The following is a 19597-nucleotide window of genomic DNA, read 5'->3' as shown; positions in this document are numbered from 1 at the left end:
ATTATAAATAATGCAATTTATATGTTTTTACTTATGTTTCTCTCTCATTCTTAATCTTTAAAATTTAAGATTAGTATTAGAAATTAGTATAATGCTATAACCCAAATTATAAAATTGCACTTAATTGTATATAATCATGCTCATTAGTAAAGAAACATGTATGAAATATACATTTTTTTTTTTACGAAATGTACAAATACACCAAATGTACAAAGGTACCAACATACAAAATACTGTTATAATTTCTTGTTATTTGGTACCACCAAATTTCCAGGTTTTTTATGTATAAGGAATAGTTAATGATACACTCTTAGGTATAATCATAAAAAATTTAATGCCATAAAAGATTTTAGAATTTGTGTACTGCTGCTCTTCTATGCTTCAGACTAGGAAGCTGTGGCCTAGAATTATAGGATACAGAGGCCAAAAATAAATCCATACCTATATGGTCAATTAATCTATGACAAAGGAAAAAGCACAATGGGGAAAAGACAGTCTTTTCAATAAAGAAAACCTCAAAATGGATTAAAAACCTAAATGTGTGAGACACGAAACTATAAAACTCTGAAAAAAGGAAATAGTACTTTCTTGGACGTTGGTCTTAGCAACATCATTTATGTATGTGTCTCCTCAGGCAAGGAAAACAAAAGCAAAAATAAACTATTGGGACAACACCAAAATAAAAGGCTTTTCCACATTGAAGGAAATCATAAAACAAAAAACCAACCTTCTGACTGGAGAGTATATCTGCAAATGATGTTTCAATAAGGGGTTAATATCCAAAATATATGAAGAACTTATACAACTCAACACTAAAAAACCTCAGACAATCCAATTAACAAATGAGCAGAGGTTGGTAAGTTCTTAATAGATTTTGGATACTAACCCTTTATCAGATATGCCATTTGCAAATATCTTCTCCCATTCTGATAGTTGCCTATTAGTTTTGTTGATTGTTTCCTTTGCTGTGCAAAAAGCTTTTTATCTTGATGAAGTCCCAATGGTTTATTTTTGCTTTTGTTCCCATTGCCTCAGGAGATGTGTCTAGTAAGAAGTTGCTATGGCCAATGTCAAAGAGGTTACTGCCCATGTTCTCCTCTCGGATTTTGATGGTTTCCTGTCTCACATGTAGGTTTTTGATCCATTTTGAATTTCTTCTTGTGTATCATGTAAGAAGGTGGTCCAGTTTCATTCTTCTGCATGTAATTGTCCAGTTTTCCCAAAACCATTTGTTGAAGAGACTGTCTTTTTTCTGTTGAATATCCTTTCCTCCTGCAATGTTTATAAAGAATTTATCAAACTCAACACCCAAACAACAAATAATCCTGTTAAAAAATGGGCAGAAGACATGATTAGACATTTTCCCAAAGAAGACATCCAGATGGCTAACAGACACATGAAAAGATACTCAACATCACTCATCATCAGAGAAATACAAATCAGAACTACAATGAGATACCACCTCACACCTGTCAGAATGGCTAAAATTAACAACACAAAAAACAACAGGTGTTGGCAAGGATGCAGAGATAGGAGAACCCACTTATACTGTTGGTGGAAATGCAAACTGGTTCCCACTCTGGAAAACAGTATGGGGGTTCCTCAAAAAGTTAAAAATAGGGGTGCTCGGGTGGTTCAGTTGGTTAATCGTCTGCCTTCAGCTCAGGTCATGATTCCAGGGTCCTGGGATTGAGCCCCACATTGGGCTCCCTGCTCAGCAGGGAATCTGTTTCTCTCCCTCCCTCTGCCTCTCTCCCTGCTAATGCTCAAATGAATAAATAAAAATCTTAAAAAAAAAAAAGTTAAAAATAGAACTACCCTTGGGGCACCTGGGTGGCTCACTCAGTTGAGTGTTTGCCTTTGGCTCAGGTCATGATCTCAGGGCCCTGGGATCGAGCCCTGTGTCGTGTTCCCTGCTCAATGGGGAGTCTGTCCGTCTGCCTCTCCCCTGCCCCCGTTCATGCTCTCTCTCTTTCAAGTAAATAAATAAATTCTTTAAAAAAATTAAAAAAGTAGAACTACCCTACGACCCAGCAATTGCATTACTAGGTATTTACCTATAGGATACAAAAAGGCTGATTTGAAGGGGAAAATGCACCCTGATGTTTATAGCAGCATTTTCTACAACAGCCAAATTATGGACAGAGCCCAAATGTCCACCAACTGATGAATGGATAAAGAAGATGTGGTATATATACAAAATGGAATATTAGCCATAACAAAGAATGAAATCTTGCCGTTTGCAATGACATGGATGGAGCCGTAGGGTACTATGCTAAGCAAAATAAGTCAGTCAGAAAGACAAATACCATATGATTTCACTCGCGTGGTGTTTAAGAGACAAAACAGATGAACATAGCGGGTAGAAAAAAAATAGAGGGAGGCAAACCATAAGAGACTTTTAACTATAGGGAACAAATGGTTGCTGCAGGGGAGGTGGGCAGAAGGATGGAGTATTAAGGAGGGCACTTTTGATGAGTGGGTGTTATAAATGTAAGTGATGAACCACTAAAGTCTACTGAAACTAATATTGCACTGTATGTTAACTAACTAGAATTTATCTTCAAAAGATTTATTTATTTATTTGAGAGGGAGAGAAAGAGGGAGTGGGGGAGAGGGGCAGAGGGACGTGGAGAGAGAGACAATCTCAAGCAGACTCCCTGCTGAGCATGGAGCTCAACTCAGGGCTTAATCCCATGACCCCGAGACCATGACCTGAGCTGAAATCAAGAGTCGGATGCTCAACCAACTGAGCCACCCGGAACCCCACTAACTAGAATTTAAATGAAAATTTGAAACATCAAAAAATATGAACAAAGGACCCGAACAGACATTTTTCGAAAAAGAACATACAGATGGCCAACAGACACATGAAAAGATGCTCAACATCATTCATGATGAGGGAAATGCAAAACCGCAATGAGATATCACCTCAAATCAGTCAGAATGGCTAGCAAAAAAAAAATGACAAAAAATAGCAAGTGTTGGCAAGGATATGGAGAAAAGAGAACCCCTCATGCACTATTGGTGGAAATGTAAATTGGTGCAGCCACTGTGGAAAACACTATGCAGGTTCCTCAAAAAATTAAAAATAAAAATACTATGATCCAATAATTCCACTTCTAGATATTTACTGAAAGAAAACAAAAATGCTAATTTGGAAAGATATATGCACCTCTATGTTCATTGCAGCATTATGTACAATAGTCAAGATATGGAAGCAGCCCAAGTGTCCATTGATAGGTAAATGGATAAAGGTGTGTGTGTGTGTGTGTGAGAGAGAGAGAGAGAGAGAGAGATGGAATATTAGCCATAAAAAAGAATGGGATCTTGCTTTTTGTGACAACATGGATGGACCTTGAGAGTATTATGCTAAGTGATATAAGTCAGAGAAAGACAAATACCACATGATTTCACTTACATGTGGAATTCAAAAAACAAACGTACAAACAAAAAAACAGATTCTTAAATACAGAGAACAAACTGGTGGCTGCCAGAGGAAGTTGGGTGTGGGGTTGGGCGAAATAGATAAAGGAGATTAAGAGGGACAAACATCAAATTATAAATAAGCCACAGGGATGAGAAGTATAACATAGGGAATACAGTCAATAATATTGTAATAACATTGTATGGTGGCGAATGGTAACTATACTTATCATGGTGAGCATTGAGTACTGTACAGAAATGATGAATCAATATGTTATACACCTGAAACTAGCATAACATTATATGTAATTCTACTTCAATAATTAAAAACCCCCACTTTTCAAGCATTTATTACATACCTGGTGTTGCTGTTGTGGGTCCTAGTGGTAATAGAGATGATGAAGACATGGTCTTTTTGTTTGGAGCTTTACAAAATAAATCTGTTGCCAGTTTCCGGCTGATGCATTAAAAAAGTTATTTAATATATGTTTATAATATTAAATTTTGCTGTTGAAATTTATCATTCTTCATGCTCATGTTTTACAATCTAAGTTTTAACATTTACCTCCCAGTATTACAGTTGTCATTGAAAATTCATTTCTGCTAGTTGGTCCCAGCAATCCTGTTTCTTTGAGAAATAATCCTATTTAGTTTGAATAATTGTATATTAGATTTATGTGGAGAAAATATATTTACATATTAGTCAATTTTTTATATATGACTATGTTTCATAAAATTATATATTTTCCTAAAAATAACATTTTGAAATCATTTTTGAAGTCTTTCTCAGTGTGAAGTTTTAGAATATTTCATGTTAGTTTAAATGTAATGCTTTTGTGTTTATGGCTTGATTTATTTAGATATACCATTAATACATCTCTGAAACTCTGATTTTTTTTTTTTAAGAGCGAGAGAGAGAGCTTGAGGGTGGGAGGGGCAGGAGAGGGAGAGAGAGTATCTCCAACATGGGGCTCCGTCTCATGACCCTGAGATCATGACCTGAGCAGAAATCAAGAGTGGGAAGCTTAACGGACTGAGCCACTGAGGCGCCACTGAAGCTCTGATAGTTTTTGTCCTATGGAAATGTTAACCAAAAGTATTTTTTAAAAAGTTTTATCTATTTTTTATTTTTTTAAAGATTTATTTATTTACTTGAGAGAGTGCGCGTCGGGGGAGGGTAGAGGGAGATAATTTCCAAGCCAACTCCACACTGAGCGTGGAGCCTGATGCAGGGCTCCATCTCACTACCCATGAGATCATGACCTGAACTGAAACTAAGAGTCGGATGCTCAACAGACTGAGCCACCTAGGCTCCTCTCAAAAGTATTTTTTAAACAAACTATGGTACAAGGATACATTCCTTATTTTCTGTACTTGTTTTTTAGATGCTTTTGATATTTGAAAATCATATTGGTAAGATTTATGTCAGTAGGGATCTCATTCTTTAATTGCTCTTTTGTTCATTTGACCTGTTATTTCCAGATGTTTTCTCTATCAGCAGCCAAGTTGGTGCAAAGGGAAATGTCTTTCTTTCTCCTGGATCTTTTCATAAACCAAGGTGGCTCTTTAATGTTGCTTCTGTACTTTTCAGCCTGGTTAATCTACAGGAAGGAAAGAAGGGAACACCACAAGTAATCTTATGTTGCCTTGTGGCCTAGACCCAAGTGTTTTTCAGCCAGACCCAATGGGTTGATGTGGAACTACTAAAAAATAAGATGTAATATTTAGTGAGTTGTTACTATGTGCATAGCATTATACATATCTTTTCAAGCATTATCTGATGTAATCCTCAGAATAACCCTGTGAGATCGGTACTGTAATTATTTTACTTTTATGGTTGAGGAAAACTAGTCTAGAGGTTAAGTAGTCTGCCCAAATTTACCTGTGTCATAGATGGAAATCTAGGAGTCTAAGTATATCCAACATCAAAAAATGTTTATTCTATCACAGCACCTCTTGGAAATAACGTTCTGTGTTCCTCCTAAGGAATTAATTGTTATGCATCCTTCACTTGCTTATTTTTGTATTTTAAACTATTTTTGCTCTATGGCATATGTATGTATCTGTTTTTTGTGTGCATATGAACAGTATATTATTTGCTTATATTTGCATTTTAATTAGTTTTCTTATATGGGGAAATGTCCTGAAAACTTTGAAATGACATTAGGCACTATGGCATGTCTTAATACTTGAGTTGTAAATCATTTAGAAAATACTCAATATCTATTACATGCCAAGCATTGTGTCCTGAGTACCAGATATGCACTGGTGAGTGAGACAGATATTCGTACCCTCATGGGTCTCATAGTCATGGCAGTCTTTCAATATTGAGTGTCTTGTTTAAGAGTTGTGTTTTGTAAGTCTTCTATGACTATTAAATGTAAATGCTTTATCACTTACCATTTGATTTATACCTCACTCTTAGAAGTAATATGATGGTTTGCAATAAAAATAATCAATAAAAACCCTCAATAATAATCCAATAAAGATCCAATAAAGAACACAAGCCATGTAATGGGTTGCGTAGGGGAACAATTAAGCAGAAAACCCAGACTCAAGTCAATTACTACAGTTTTATTAAAAATTTAGGTCTCATCCTCCTGCCAGATAAGGAATACATTTGTACAGGAAGATTGCTCTTTCCCTAGGCTTTGGATATCATTCAGTACTGCATTGGCTGAACCTTAAGTGTAATAAACTCTGTTATGCATTGTGCACAGAGCATAGTCTTTGTAGGACAGACCCTTTATTTTTTATTTTTTTTGTAATATTATTTTTTTAATTTTTTTAATTTTTATTTTTTTAAAGATTTAATTTATTTATTCGGCAGAGACAGAGACAGCTAGCGAGAGAGGGAACACAAGCAGGGGGAGTGGGAGAGGAAGAAGCAGGCTCATAGCGGAGGAGCCTGATGTGGGGCTCGATCCCATAACGCCAGGATCACACCCTGAGCTGAAGGCAGACGCTTAACCGCTGTGCCACCCAGGCGCCCCATGTAATTTTATTTTTTTTATAATAATTTTTTATTATATTATGTTAGTCACCATACAGTACATCCCTAGTAGGACAGACCCTTTAATCCCAAATTCCTTTACTAGCTATGGAACTCTGTGCTAACTTAACCTGTCTATATGGCTACTACATAGAGTAGAGTAGATGAAATGGAAATTGTGTAGATTGCCCAGCATAGCTCCTCATGTAAGGTAGGTTTCCTCCATTTCGATATTAAGCATGTAGACGGTCAAAGATATTTTGTTGTGAAAATTATATCCTAATTCATACAGAAGCCGTACATTGGTCAGCCACAGGATTACCTGTAGGTAGGTACGAAAGTTTCTTTATGAAGGAGTATCATCTATTTAAAAGTCTTAACAGTTCTTCAGTTGAAAGTCCTGATTTCCACTATAATGCAGAAGAGATTGCTTTAAACCACAAGGTATTAATTATCTCCTTAGCAATAAAATAACTTTAATATGTTTCCTACCATATTAAACACTTCAGTCTTAAGCGGGAATGCTCTCTCAGTGGTCCAACCAGAGGTAAATTTATACAAATTATAAATGTTTCAAGTCTTTGCATTCATTCCCACATTTTCTCAGTTGGTGAATTTCCTTTATACTTTATTTAGTAAATAGAAATGATCATCGGGAACTCCCTAATATTTCCACTTGTAAACTTAACTACCCTTACAACTATTGGATCATTCAGGATTCTTAGAATGGAAGATGTGTCTTTCCACTTATCAAAGGCCACCTGTTCTCTGAAGAAAAAATAATGTACTTTTTTTGTTACTTAATTTTCTTGCCTCCACCTTGTTACCATCAACATAAAAGCATATGCTAGTGTTTGCTATTTGAAAACAATCACAAAACTCCTACAGGACTCCCAGCAATTGATTGCTTTTCCTGCTTGCCTACAAACCCAAATCTTTTAGAGGACTACTTATGCTGTCACCACTTCCTCACCTCCCATTCATCCCTCAAACTGCCTGTTCTAGTTTCCAATCTCATCTCTTCACCGACAATGATTGCTCTTGCCAAAAATCACCATGATCTCAGTGTTGCCAGGTAATGGTCAGTTCTTCATTAACATCTGTTTGACCTCTCCCCAGCTTTCATCATAGTTGACCTCTCCCTCCTTGAAACATTCTCCTCTTATGTCTTTATGACACTGTATTCTCCCAATTTGCCTCTGTATCCCTCTGGCTACTCCTACCCTACTGAGTGTTTTACAAACATTAGTATACACAAAATCACTTTGAAATGCAGATTCTTGGGCATTCTCAAGTTCTGATTTAAGAGCTCTGAATTAAGCCTAGGAACCTATCTTTAACCAGTACCCCAAGAGATTATGATATATAAATAAATCTCAGTTTTGAAAACCTTTGCTCTTTAGGTCTCATTCCTGTGCCTCCCCTCTGTCTACGCTTTCTCTTTTTAAGAGCTCATCCATTTCTATCTGTGTCAGTGCTTCTCAACTCTAGCTGCAATATAGAATCACCTAGGGAGCTTTTGAAAAACGTCAGTGCCCATTACACACCAAGTAGGCAGAAATGCTGGGAATGGAACCTGGACTGTAGTATTTTTAAAAGCTTCCCAGGTTATTCTCATTTGCAGCCAGGGTTGAGAATCACATTATTCTTCAGATGTAGAACTTTTGTCTTTAGGTCAACTGTTTCTGAGTTTCAAAAGTATGTATCCAATTGCCTACTTAACGTTATATTGCTGTATCTCAGACATTCTAATCCTAAAATGGTCAATAAAGAACTACTGATTGTGCACCTGGCTTCAGACACATCCATACCCATAGAAATAAATGTTAGTATCATCCATTCAGTTGCTTATCACAGGAAACTGGGAGTCATCTTCGATTTTTTTTTAACTTTATTTTTCATATTCAATTCATTAGTAAGACTTGTCATTTTTTTTGACAAATCAAATGGAAATTTTATTTATTTATTAAACATTTTTTTATTTGAGTGCAGTTGACACAATGTTAAAATACTTGCAGGTTTATGACATAGTCTCTGTATATTATGCTATGATTTGTCATTTTACTTTCAGAATATATCTCTGCTCTGTCTCATTTTTCTCATCTCTACCATCAGGATGCTAACCCAAGCACCATCATCTCTTGACTGCTGCAAGACTTTTAACTGGCCTCGTTTCCAAACTGACTTACCCAGTCCTTACTCCACATGGCAAACTCAAGTGACCTATGAACCATAAATTCTCATGTCATCTTCCTACTTAAAAACATCTCACTTACAATAAACCCTGGCATACCTCTCCAATTTCAGCTCTACTAACTCTTTGCCTACAACTCACCATGTTTAAACCATACATTTCCTTTCTGTCACTGATGCCACCAGTGTATCAGGGCCTTTTTATACTGCTGAAAATGCAATTTCCACATGGCTGGCTTCTTATTTAGCTTGCAGGTGTCCTCTTCAGAGTTTCCCCCTATTCTATAACATAACACCCTGTTGATTTCTTCATAGTTCATCTTAATGTGACATTTTAGTTTGTGTTTATAATTCTTCTAGACTAGTTTGTAAGATTCCTTACATCAGGGATCTTAATATGTATTGTTCATTACTTTATCTTCTTTAGGTAACACAGTGCCTTCCACCTAGTAAGGGCTCAATACAAATTGAGTTATGAGTAAATCAATTTAATTAATATCCCCAGATAGCTAAATTAAATGACTCCCTGAACCTCCACTTCTATTCACTGAGCTTGGCCAATTTCAGTTCATCGTTCAAATACAGGATTTCTCAGACTTCTCTTTGCCACCCTACCCCCATTAATTTAAGCTCCCTTCTATACATTCTTATACTGTTTTATTTTTTAAAGTTTTTATTGAAATTCCGATTAGTTAACATGTGCTGTAATATTAGTTTCAGATGTATAATACAGTGATTGAGCAATTCCATACACCCTGTGCTCATCACAGCAAGTGCAGTCTTTAATCCCCAGCATCTATTTAATCCATCCCCCCACTCACCTCCCCTCTGGTAACCATCAGTTTGTTCTCTAGTTAAAGAGTGTGTTTTGTCGTTTCTCTCTCTTTCTTTCCACTTTGCTCATGTTTTGTTTTCTAAATCCCACATGTGAGTGAAGTCAAAAGGTATTTGTCTTTTTATGACTGACTTATTTTGCTTAGCATAATTCTTGCTCCACGCATGTAATTGCAAATGGCAAGATTTCATTCTGTTTTATGGCTGAGTAATATTCCATAGTATATATACCATATCTTCCTTACCCATTCATCAGAATGATGGACACATGGAGTGTTTCCATAATGTGGCTATTGCAGATAATGCTCCTATAAACATCAGGGTGCATGTATTCCTTTGAATTAGTGGTTTTGTATTCTTTGGGTTAAAACCTAGTACTATAATTGCTGGATTATAGGGTAGTTCTGTTTTTAACTTTTTGAGGAACTTCCATACTCTTTCCAAACTGGTTGCACCAGTTTACATTCCCACCAACAGTGCAAGAGGGTGCTCCTTTCTACACATCTTCAGCAACACCTGTGGTTTCTTGTGTTATTGATTTTAGATTCTGAGAGGTGTGAGGTGGTATATCACTGTAGTATTCATTTGCATTTCCCCGATGATGAATGATGTTGAGCATCTTTTCATGTATCTGTTAGCCATCTGGATGTCTTCTTTTGGAAAAATGTCTATTCATGTTTTCCACCTATTTATTTTTTTATTTTAGAGAGGGGGAGACAGAGGACAGAGATACAGAGAGAAGGGGGAGGGGCAGAGGGAGAGGGAGAGAGAGAGAATCTTAAGCAGGCTCCATCCCCAGTAGAGAGACCAATGTGGGGCTCGATCGATCTCACAACCCTGAATTTGTAACCTGAGCCAAAATCAAAAGTTGGACGTTTAACTGACTGAGCCACACGGATGCCCCTTCTGCCTGTTTTTTAATTGGATTATTAATTTTTGGGGGGTGTTGAGTTTTATAAGTTCTTTATATATTTTGTTTTTTAAAAGGATTGTTTTGTTCTTCTGAATCCCTTTTTAAAAAATTTATGTTTGTATGCATGTATGTAATCTCTCTACCCAGTGTGAGGCTTGAACTCATAACCCTGAGATCAAGAGTCACATGCTCTTCTGACTGAGCCAGCCAGGCGACCCAGTTTTTTATGTATTTTGGATACTAACCCTTTATCAGATAAGTTATTTGAAGATATTTTCTCCTATTCTGAAGATTGCCATTTAGTTTTGTTGATTGTTTCCTTCACTGTGTGGAAGCTTTTTTTATCTTGATAAACTCCCGGTAGTTTGTTTTTGCTTTTCTTTCCCTTGCCTCAGGGTACATATTTAGAAAGAAGTTCCTAGGGCCTGTATCAAAGAGGTTACTGCCTCTGTTCTCCTCTTAAGATTTTTATTGTTTCAGGTCTCCCATTTTGGTCTTTATTACATTTTGGATTTCTTTTTGTTTATGGTGTAAGAAAGTGGTTCAGTTTCATTCCTTTGCATGTCGCTGTCCAGTTTTCTCAACACCATTTGTTGAAGAGACTTTCCCATTGGATATTCTTTTCTGCTTTGTTGAAGATTAATTGACCATATAATTTTGGGTTCATTTCTGGGTTTTCTCTACTGTTCTATTGATCTGTGTCTATTTTTGTGCCAGCGCCATACTGTTTTGATCACTACAGGTTTGTAATATAACCTGAAGTCCGGAATTGTTTTGCCTCCACCTTTGGTTTTCTTTTTCAACAGTCCTCAGGCTATTCATGGTCTTTTCTGGTTCCATACAAATTTTAAGATTGTTCTCGCTCTGTGTAAAATGCTGGTGGTAATTTCATAGGGATTGCATTATTGCTTTGGGTAGTATAGATAGTATGGTAAAACAATATTTTTTTTCTTCCAATCCATGAGCATGGAATGCCTTTCCATTTCTTTTTGTTATCTTCAATTTCTTTCATCAGTGTTTTATAATTGTCAGAGTACAGATCTTTTACCTCTTTGGTTAGTTTTATTTCTAAGTATCTTATGGTTTTTGGTGCAGTTGTAAATGGGAAAATTCCTTGCTTTCTCCTTCACCTTTCCTCTGCTGCTTCATTATTGGTGTATAGAAATGCAACAGATTTCTGTACATTGATTTTATATCCTGCCACTTTACTGAGTTCATGTGTCAGTTGTAGCAATAATTGGGGGAGGCCTTCAGGTTTTCTATATATAGTGTCATGTCGTCTGCAAATAGTGAAGGTTTGACTTCTTCCTGGCTGATTTGGATGCCTTTTATTTCTTTTTGTTGTCTGATTGATGAGGCTAGGACTTCCAGTACTTTGTTAAGTAACAGTGGTGAGAGTGGACATCCCTGTCTTGTTCTGACCATAGAGGAAAAGCTCTCAGTTTTTCCCCCGTGAAGATGATATTAACTGTGGCTTTTTCATAGATGGCCTTTATGATGTTGAGATATGTTCCCTCTATCCCTGTTTTGTTGAGGGTTTTTATCATGAATGGACATTGTATTTTGTCAAATGTTTTTTCTTCATGTACTGAAATGGTCATTCAGTTCTTATCCTTTCTTTCATTAATGTGGTGTATCACATTTATTGACTTGTGAGTATTGAACCACCCTTGCAACCCAATGATAAATCCCACCTTATCATGGTAAATGATTTTTTAAATGTATTGTTGGATTTGGTTTGCTAGTGTTTTATTAAGAATTTTTGCATCCATGTTCATCCTGTAGTTCTCTCTCTCTCTCTCATTTTTTTTTAAAGTTTTCATTTTCAAGTAATCTCTACCACCAATATGGAGCTCGAATTTACAACCCGGAGATGAAGAGTTGCATGCTCTACTGACTGAGCCAGTCATGCACCTCTGTAGTTGTCTTTTTTTGTGGTGGTGTTATCTGATTTTAGTTTCAGGGTCACACTGGCCTCATGGAAGGAATTTAGAAGTTTTCCTTCCTTTTCTATTTTTTTTTTTTTGAATAGTTTGAGAAGAACAGGTATTAACTTTTCTCTAAATGTTTGTTAGAATTCACCTGTGAAGCCATTTGGAGCTGGACTTTTTTTTGTTGGGTATTTTCTGGTTACTGATTCAATTTTTTTGCTCATTATTGGTTTATTCAAGTTTCTATCTCTTCCTGTTTCAATTTTTGTAGTTTTTATGTTTCTAGAAATTTATCCATTTCTTCCAGGGTGTCCAATTTGTTGGCATATAGTTTTTCATAATATTTTCTTATAGATGTTTGTATTTCTGTGGAGTTGGTTATTTCTTCTCTCTCATTTGTGACTTTATTTATTTATTTGGGTCCTTATATTTTCTTTTTGATAAGTCTGGCTAGAGGTTTCTCAATTTTATTATTTTTTTTTCCCAAGAACTGCACCTGGTTTCATTGATCTGTTCTATTGGGGTTTTTTTTTCTTTGAGTTTTTATATCATTTATTTCTGCTCTAATCTTTAATATTTCCTTCCTTTTGCTGGGTTTGGGTTTTGTTTGTTGTTATTTACTAGGTCCTTTTTTTTTTTTTAAGATTTTATTTATTTATTCGACAGAGAGAGACAGTGAGAGAGGGAACACAAGCAGAGGGGATCGGGAGAGGGAAAACCAGGCTCCCTGCTGAGCAGGGAGTCCGACGTGGGGCTCTATCCCAGGATGCCGGGATCATGACCTAAGCCAAAGGCAGACGCTCATCCAGGCACCCCTTTTTAGCTCCTTTAGGTGTAAGGTTAGGTTCATTATTTTAGATTTTTCCTTCTTCTTAAAGTGGGCCTGTAGTGGTTGCTATATACTAACCTCTTAGGACTGCTTTTGCTGCATCTGAGGTTTTGGGCTGTTGTGTCTTCATTTTCATTTGTTTCCATGTATTTTTAAGTTTTGTCTTTGTTTTCCTGGCTGACCCATTCATTGTTTAGTAGCATGCTGTTTCAAATCCATATGTTTGTGGTCTCCAAATTTTTTCTTGTGGTTGACTTATAGTTTTGTAGTGTTGTGGTCAGAAAAGATGCATGGTAAGATGTCAGTCTTTTTGTATTTGTTGAGGCCTGATTTGTGCACTAATATGCGATCTATTCTGGAGAAGTTCATGTGCACTTGGGGAGAACGTGTATACTGCTGTTTAAGAATGGAATGTTTTGAATATATCTTTTAAGGCCATCTGTTCAGTGTGTCATTCAAAGCCATTGTTTCCTTGTTGATTTTCTGATTAGATGAAATTGCTGTAAGTGGGGTGTTAAAGTCCCCTATTATTATTGTATTTTTATCAATTACTTCCTTTATGTTTGTTACTAATTATTTTATATATTTGGGTGCACCCATGTTGGATGCATAAATATTTACAATTGACAGATACTCTTGTTCGACTGCCCTGTTTATTATGATATAGTTCCCTACTTTTTTTCTTGTTACAGTCCTTAAAAGAAAGTCTAGTTTGTCCGATAAACGTATTGCTACTTCAGCTTTCTTTCGACATACGTTTGCGTGATAAATATTTCTCCAACCCCTTACTTTTGATCTGAAGTGTCTTTAGGTCTAAAATCTGTCTCTTCTAGGCAGTGTATGGATGAGTGTCATTTTTCAATCCATTTTGACTCCTTATGTGTTTTGATTGGAATGTTTAGTCCATTTACCTTCAAAGTAATTATTGATAGAAATGTATTTATTGCCAGTTTAGTACTTGTTTTGTCATTATTTCTGGAGATTTTCTCTGATCCTTTCTTGTCTCTCACTGTTGGTCTCTCCTTTGCACTCAAAGAGTCCCCTTTAATATTACTTACAGGGATGGTTTAATGGTCACAAACTCCTTGTAGTTTTTGTCTGAGAAACTCTTTATCTTTCCTTCTGTTCTGAATGAGAGCCTTGCTGGATAGAGGATTCCTGGCTGCAGATTTTTACTATATGGCACTTGGAATATATCATGCCACTTTCTTCTGACTTGCCAAGTTTCTATTGGTCTTATGGCTTGTTCTTTGTAATTTAAGGACTTTGTCTTGGTGCTTTTGAGATTTTTTCTTTATCTCTGTATTTTGCAAATTTAATCACAATATGTCTTTGTTTTGGCCTGCTTTTGTTGATTTTGATGGGAGTTCTCTGTGCTTCCTGGATCTGGATGTTTGTTTCCTTCCCCATGTAAGGCACATTTTCACGTATTGGTTTTTGCAATAAATTTTTGCGCCCTTTTCTCTTCTTCATCTGGACTCCTATAATATCAATGTTACTACGCTTGACAGAGTCACTGAGTTCCCTAAATCTATTCTCATATTGCATAATTGTTCTTTCTCTCTTTTGTTCACGTCATTATTTTCCATCATTTTGTTTTCTATGTCACTATTTTGTTCCTCTGCTTCTTCTAGCCTGCTGTTCGTTGCATTGAGCCTGTTTCCAATCTCATTTATTGCATTCTTTATCCGGTTGATACTTTTTTAACTCTTTTATCTCTGTGGTAAGGGTCTCCCTGATGTCTTCTATTCTTTTCTGAAGCCCAGTGAGTTTCCTTATGATAGTTGCTTTAAATTCTCCATCAGGCATGTTACTTATATCTGTTTCACTTAGATTTCTGTTGTGACTTTGTCGTCTTCTTTCATGTGAGATAGATTCCTCCATCTTGGCATTTTTTCCAAGTCTCTGCCTTCTTCTCTGTGTTAGAAACGCCAGTTGTGTCTCCTGCTTCTAAAAGTAATGGCCAGGGCATCTGGGAGACTCAGTTGCTTGGTGACTGCCTTCAGCTCAGGTTATGATCTCAGGGTCCTGGGATCGAGCCCTGCATTGGGCTCCCTGCTTGGTAGGGGCCTGCTTCTCCTTCTCCTGCTCCCCCTGCTTGTGTTCTCTCTCTCTCTGTCAAATAAATAAATAAAGTCTTTAAAAAATAAATAAAAATAAATAAATAAAAGTAGTGGCCTATCAGAAAGGATGAAACCTTTTTTTTTTTTTTAAAAAGCTTTTATTTATTTATTTGACAGAGATAGAGACAGCCAGCGAGAGAGGGAACACAAGCAGGGGAGTGGGAGAGGAAGAAGCAGGCTCATAGCGGAAGAGCCTGATGTGGGGCTCGATCCCACAACACCGGGATCATGCCCTGAGCCGATGGCAGACGCTTAACCGCTGTGCCACCCAGGCGCCCCAGAAAGGATGAAATCTTACTATTTACATTGACATGGATGGCACTAGCGGGTATTTGTTGAGTGAAATAAGTCAATCAGAGAAAGAGAATTATCGTATGGTTTCACTCATATGTGGAATATAAGAAACAACACAGAGGGTCATAGGGGAAGGGAGGGAAAACTGAATGGGAAGAAATCAGAAAGGGAGACAAACCATGAGAGATTCTTCACTGTAGGAAACAAACTGAGGATTGCTGGAGGGGAGGTGGATGAGGGGATGGGGTAACTGGGTGATTGGCATTAAGGAGGGCACGTGATATGATGAGCACTGGGTGTTATATACAACTGATGAGTTACTGAACTCTACTTCTGAGACTAATGATGTACTATATGTTGGCTAATTGAATTTAATTTAAAAAAAATTAAATTAAAAAAAAAAGTAATGGTCTTGTGAAGAAGAGGTCATATAGTGCCCAGGGCCTGGCACTTCAGGGAGGTCTCCAGTGTGTGCTGCTTATGCGCTGCTTGTGTGCTCTTTGTGCTCTGTCCTTCAGGCCAGTCATCTACAGAGGCTCTCCTTGCCTGGTGTGGTAGTGTTTGTTCCCTGGCCTGCATGTGCTGAGTGTTAACTAAGTGTACTCTGGTCTGGTTTTGAAGTGAGACCTGTTACCACCTCCACTGGAACTGAGGCCCTGCAAAACTCTCTGTTTGGGAGATGTGGTGTGGGCAGGAGTTTGTGCTGGTCTTCTGGGTGCTGGGTCTGTCCAGGTGAGATTGAGGCAAGTATGACTGAGAAAGACAGTGTCATTTCCCCCCTACCCTCCAGAGTGCAAGGAAATGCGGCTTAGTGTAAGCAAGTTCAGCAGTCAGTGGCTGTGCTTTGCTGCCTCCCGCAAGTGGCTCTGTGTTTATGCTGAGGGGTGGGGGGAGGGAAATGGCACCAGCCAGCTCCTTTGTTCTGGGAGAGGTGTCTTCGTGAATGCTGCCTATCAGGTACATGCTCAGAAAAGAGCAAATAATCTCCCCACTGTGTGCCCCAGACACTCCTCAGATTGCTGTTTCCACACTGTGTGATCCCAGGTTGTTTCCCTGCCTTCTCTCCAAGAGCAGCACTGTGCCTTCTGGGCTCAATCCCTGTTAACCCCACTGAACTTAAAAATTCCAGGCTTTAAGGCCTGCTGGTTGGAAGAACTCATGAAATTCAGCCCCTCTCATTTTCCAAGCCAATAGCTATATGGAAACATTCTCCTTGTGCAGTCCCCTGTGTGCTCCTCTCTCTCTTGCCCTTCATCTCTGTGACCATGGCTCCCTCCCCTCCATAGCAGCTAGAATCCATTTGTTCCCTAAACCACCTCTCTGCTTTTCCTACCTTGTTTGATGTGGCCTCTCTATCCCTTTAGTTATGGAGTTCTGTCAGTCTTTTGGTTAATTTCTGAGGTATTTAAGATGATTTGATAGTTATCTAGTTGTGTTTGTGAGATGATATGAGCCTAGGTTCCTCCTACTCCACTGCTATCTTCCTTGTCTGATACACTATGTTAAAAGTTATTTCCCTAGTATTTTCCAATCAGTGCATGATATATCAAAATATTCTAAGACTATACTATATCAAGTTACTTAGAAATGTTAGAAATGATGTCATTCCTACTCATTACAATTTCAAGATAGTATTGCAGTATAGGCTGTGAAAAAATAGTGGCTTGGGAACTATACCTAGATCATTTATCATACTTCATAGATGGATCCACTCTATATATTCACAGGTCAAAGTTTTTCATTAAATTCTGTAAAATTCTTATGTAATTGTTAACTTCCTAACTGTGAAAATAGAGAACTAAGTCATAGTCAAAAGGAGACCATTTGTTTTTTTTAAGAGAGCATTCCTGAGAGGAAGAAAAGAGGGAGAATGGGAGAGAAGAGGGGAGAGAGGATGGAATTCTGAGGATATATTTAGAAAATTGATGAACTGTAATCTTGGAGAAAGAATATTCATTCGTTTCCATCCTGCCTAAATTATGCCTGAAAATTTTGAAAAAAATGTTTCTGAAGATTGGAATTTCCAATGCTTTAAGTAATTATGACAGCAGATTTTTCTTGATTTTTTTTTTGAACTTTAACACAAAACTTTAAACTTAAAGTGGTTAATAAAATGAACTGTAACTGGTGGAACTTATTTTCTGGTAGAGAAAATTCTGGAATCTGTAAAACATGGGGCTAGAAGGTCAGGAGAAATAGCTCCAAGCTTCCAGTGAGCACTTATATCTGTCACTGAGTGAGATGAAGGAAAATATAATCACAGAATGATAAGTAGAGAAGGAGTAATTACTAATAATTTTAACAAGATTAAGTTGTGGGGCGCCTGGGTGGCACAGCGGTTAAGCATCTGCCTTTGGCTCAGGGCATGATCCTGGCGTTATGGGATCGAGCCCCACATCAGGCTCCTCCGCTATGAGCCTGCTTCTTCCTCTCCCACTCCCCCTGCTTGTGTTCCCTCTCTCGCTGGCTGTCTCTCTCTCCGTTGAATAAATAAATACAATCTTTAAAAAAGAAACAAGATTAAGTTGTGATTAAATAGATATGATCAAGCATGTGTCTACATTCGATTTTAACTTGGAAGCGTGGTTAACCATCAGTGAAGTTGTGTTTTGTTCACATCCTCTCATTAAAATGGTACATTCTACAAGCAATTGAATGTAGATAGTCTATTCAAAAATATTAACCAGTGGTGATATAGTTCGCAGGTAATGTGATAGAAGTTGTCTGATTGCAAGGGGGTTTAGTTCCTTACGGCAAAATAGTGGTGCCAGACCAGAAATATTACTTGGCTTTGTCCTGTAGTTATGTTTAAAATGCCTTATATTTATTATGTTTTTTAAATGTGTTGTGATTGGGGAAATATTGTGTTTTTATAAAGACAAATTCTTCCTTTCTTAAAGATTTATTTATTTATTTTAGGGAGAGAAAGAGAGCAGAGGGAGAGAGAGAGAGAAACTTAAGCAGACTCTGCCTTGAGCACAGAGCCTGACATGGGGCTTGATCTCACGATCCTGAGATCACAACCTGAGCTGAAACCAAGAGTCAGAGGCTTAACTGACTGCATCACCCAGGTGTGGCAAGACAAATTCTTTAGAAAAGGATAGATTATTTGTCAAAATGGAATTCTCAGACCCGCTTTTATTGTTGACATGGTAAAATGCTATTCATTTTGTATCTGGAAATCTTGCTTAAGTCTTCTTATTTTCAATGACTTGCTTATTCTATTGATTATCTTATGTAAATGATCATATCATTTTCAAATAATAGTTGTAAGTTCTGTCTCTAATCCTTAAATCTCTTATATCTTTGTAACATTGGCCAAGACCTGCAATACTATGTTATACTGTGGCGACAGCTGGATGCTTCATCCTCGTTTTGGTCTTACCAGAAATGAATGAATGTTATTCCAATCAAGTATAATATTTTCTGTAGGTTTTTGAACATTTATCAAGTATTATAGTATTCTGGACTTTTAATAATAATCATAATAGATGTCTGACATTACTGAATATTTTTTGCATCGATTGTAATTTAATTCAATAGTCTATTACATATGGTAATTTACATTAATAGATTTTCTGATGTTGATTTAATCTTGTATTGATGGGATAATTCCTTTTTGATAACGTTTGTTTTAATGATTATTTTAATACCTCATATTTCATTTGACTACCCTGATATTAACCCTATGGTCATATATACCTGCTCTCATTACTGTAGTATTATTGTGTCAAGGAGATGCAGAGTAGAGGCAAAACCAAAACATAAGCCTCTTTTTTTCCTAACTATTCCTTTTACTGCTGCATCCAGGTAACTTTTGTACTAGACTTCAACTCCGTGTTCCCTACCACATACGTCAGTTTGTGTCTTCACAGGGAATTTTCAAAGATATTTATTTATTTATTTATTTTTAAAGATTTTATTTATTTGACAGAGAGAGAGAGTGAGCACAAGCAGGGGGAGCAGCAGAGGGAGAGGGAGAAGCAGGCTCCCCGCTGAGCGGGGAGCCCGTCTTGAGGCTCAATCCCAGGACTCTGTGTTCATGACCTGAGCCGAAGGCAG

The sequence above is a fragment of the Ailuropoda melanoleuca genome, chromosome X (assembly GCF_002007445.2).
Source record: "Ailuropoda melanoleuca isolate Jingjing chromosome X, ASM200744v2, whole genome shotgun sequence".
NCBI classification, from domain to species: domain Eukaryota; kingdom Metazoa; phylum Chordata; class Mammalia; order Carnivora; family Ursidae; genus Ailuropoda; species Ailuropoda melanoleuca.
The sequence above is the reverse complement of the archived record's forward strand: the minus strand, read 5'-3'. Positions refer to the sequence as shown.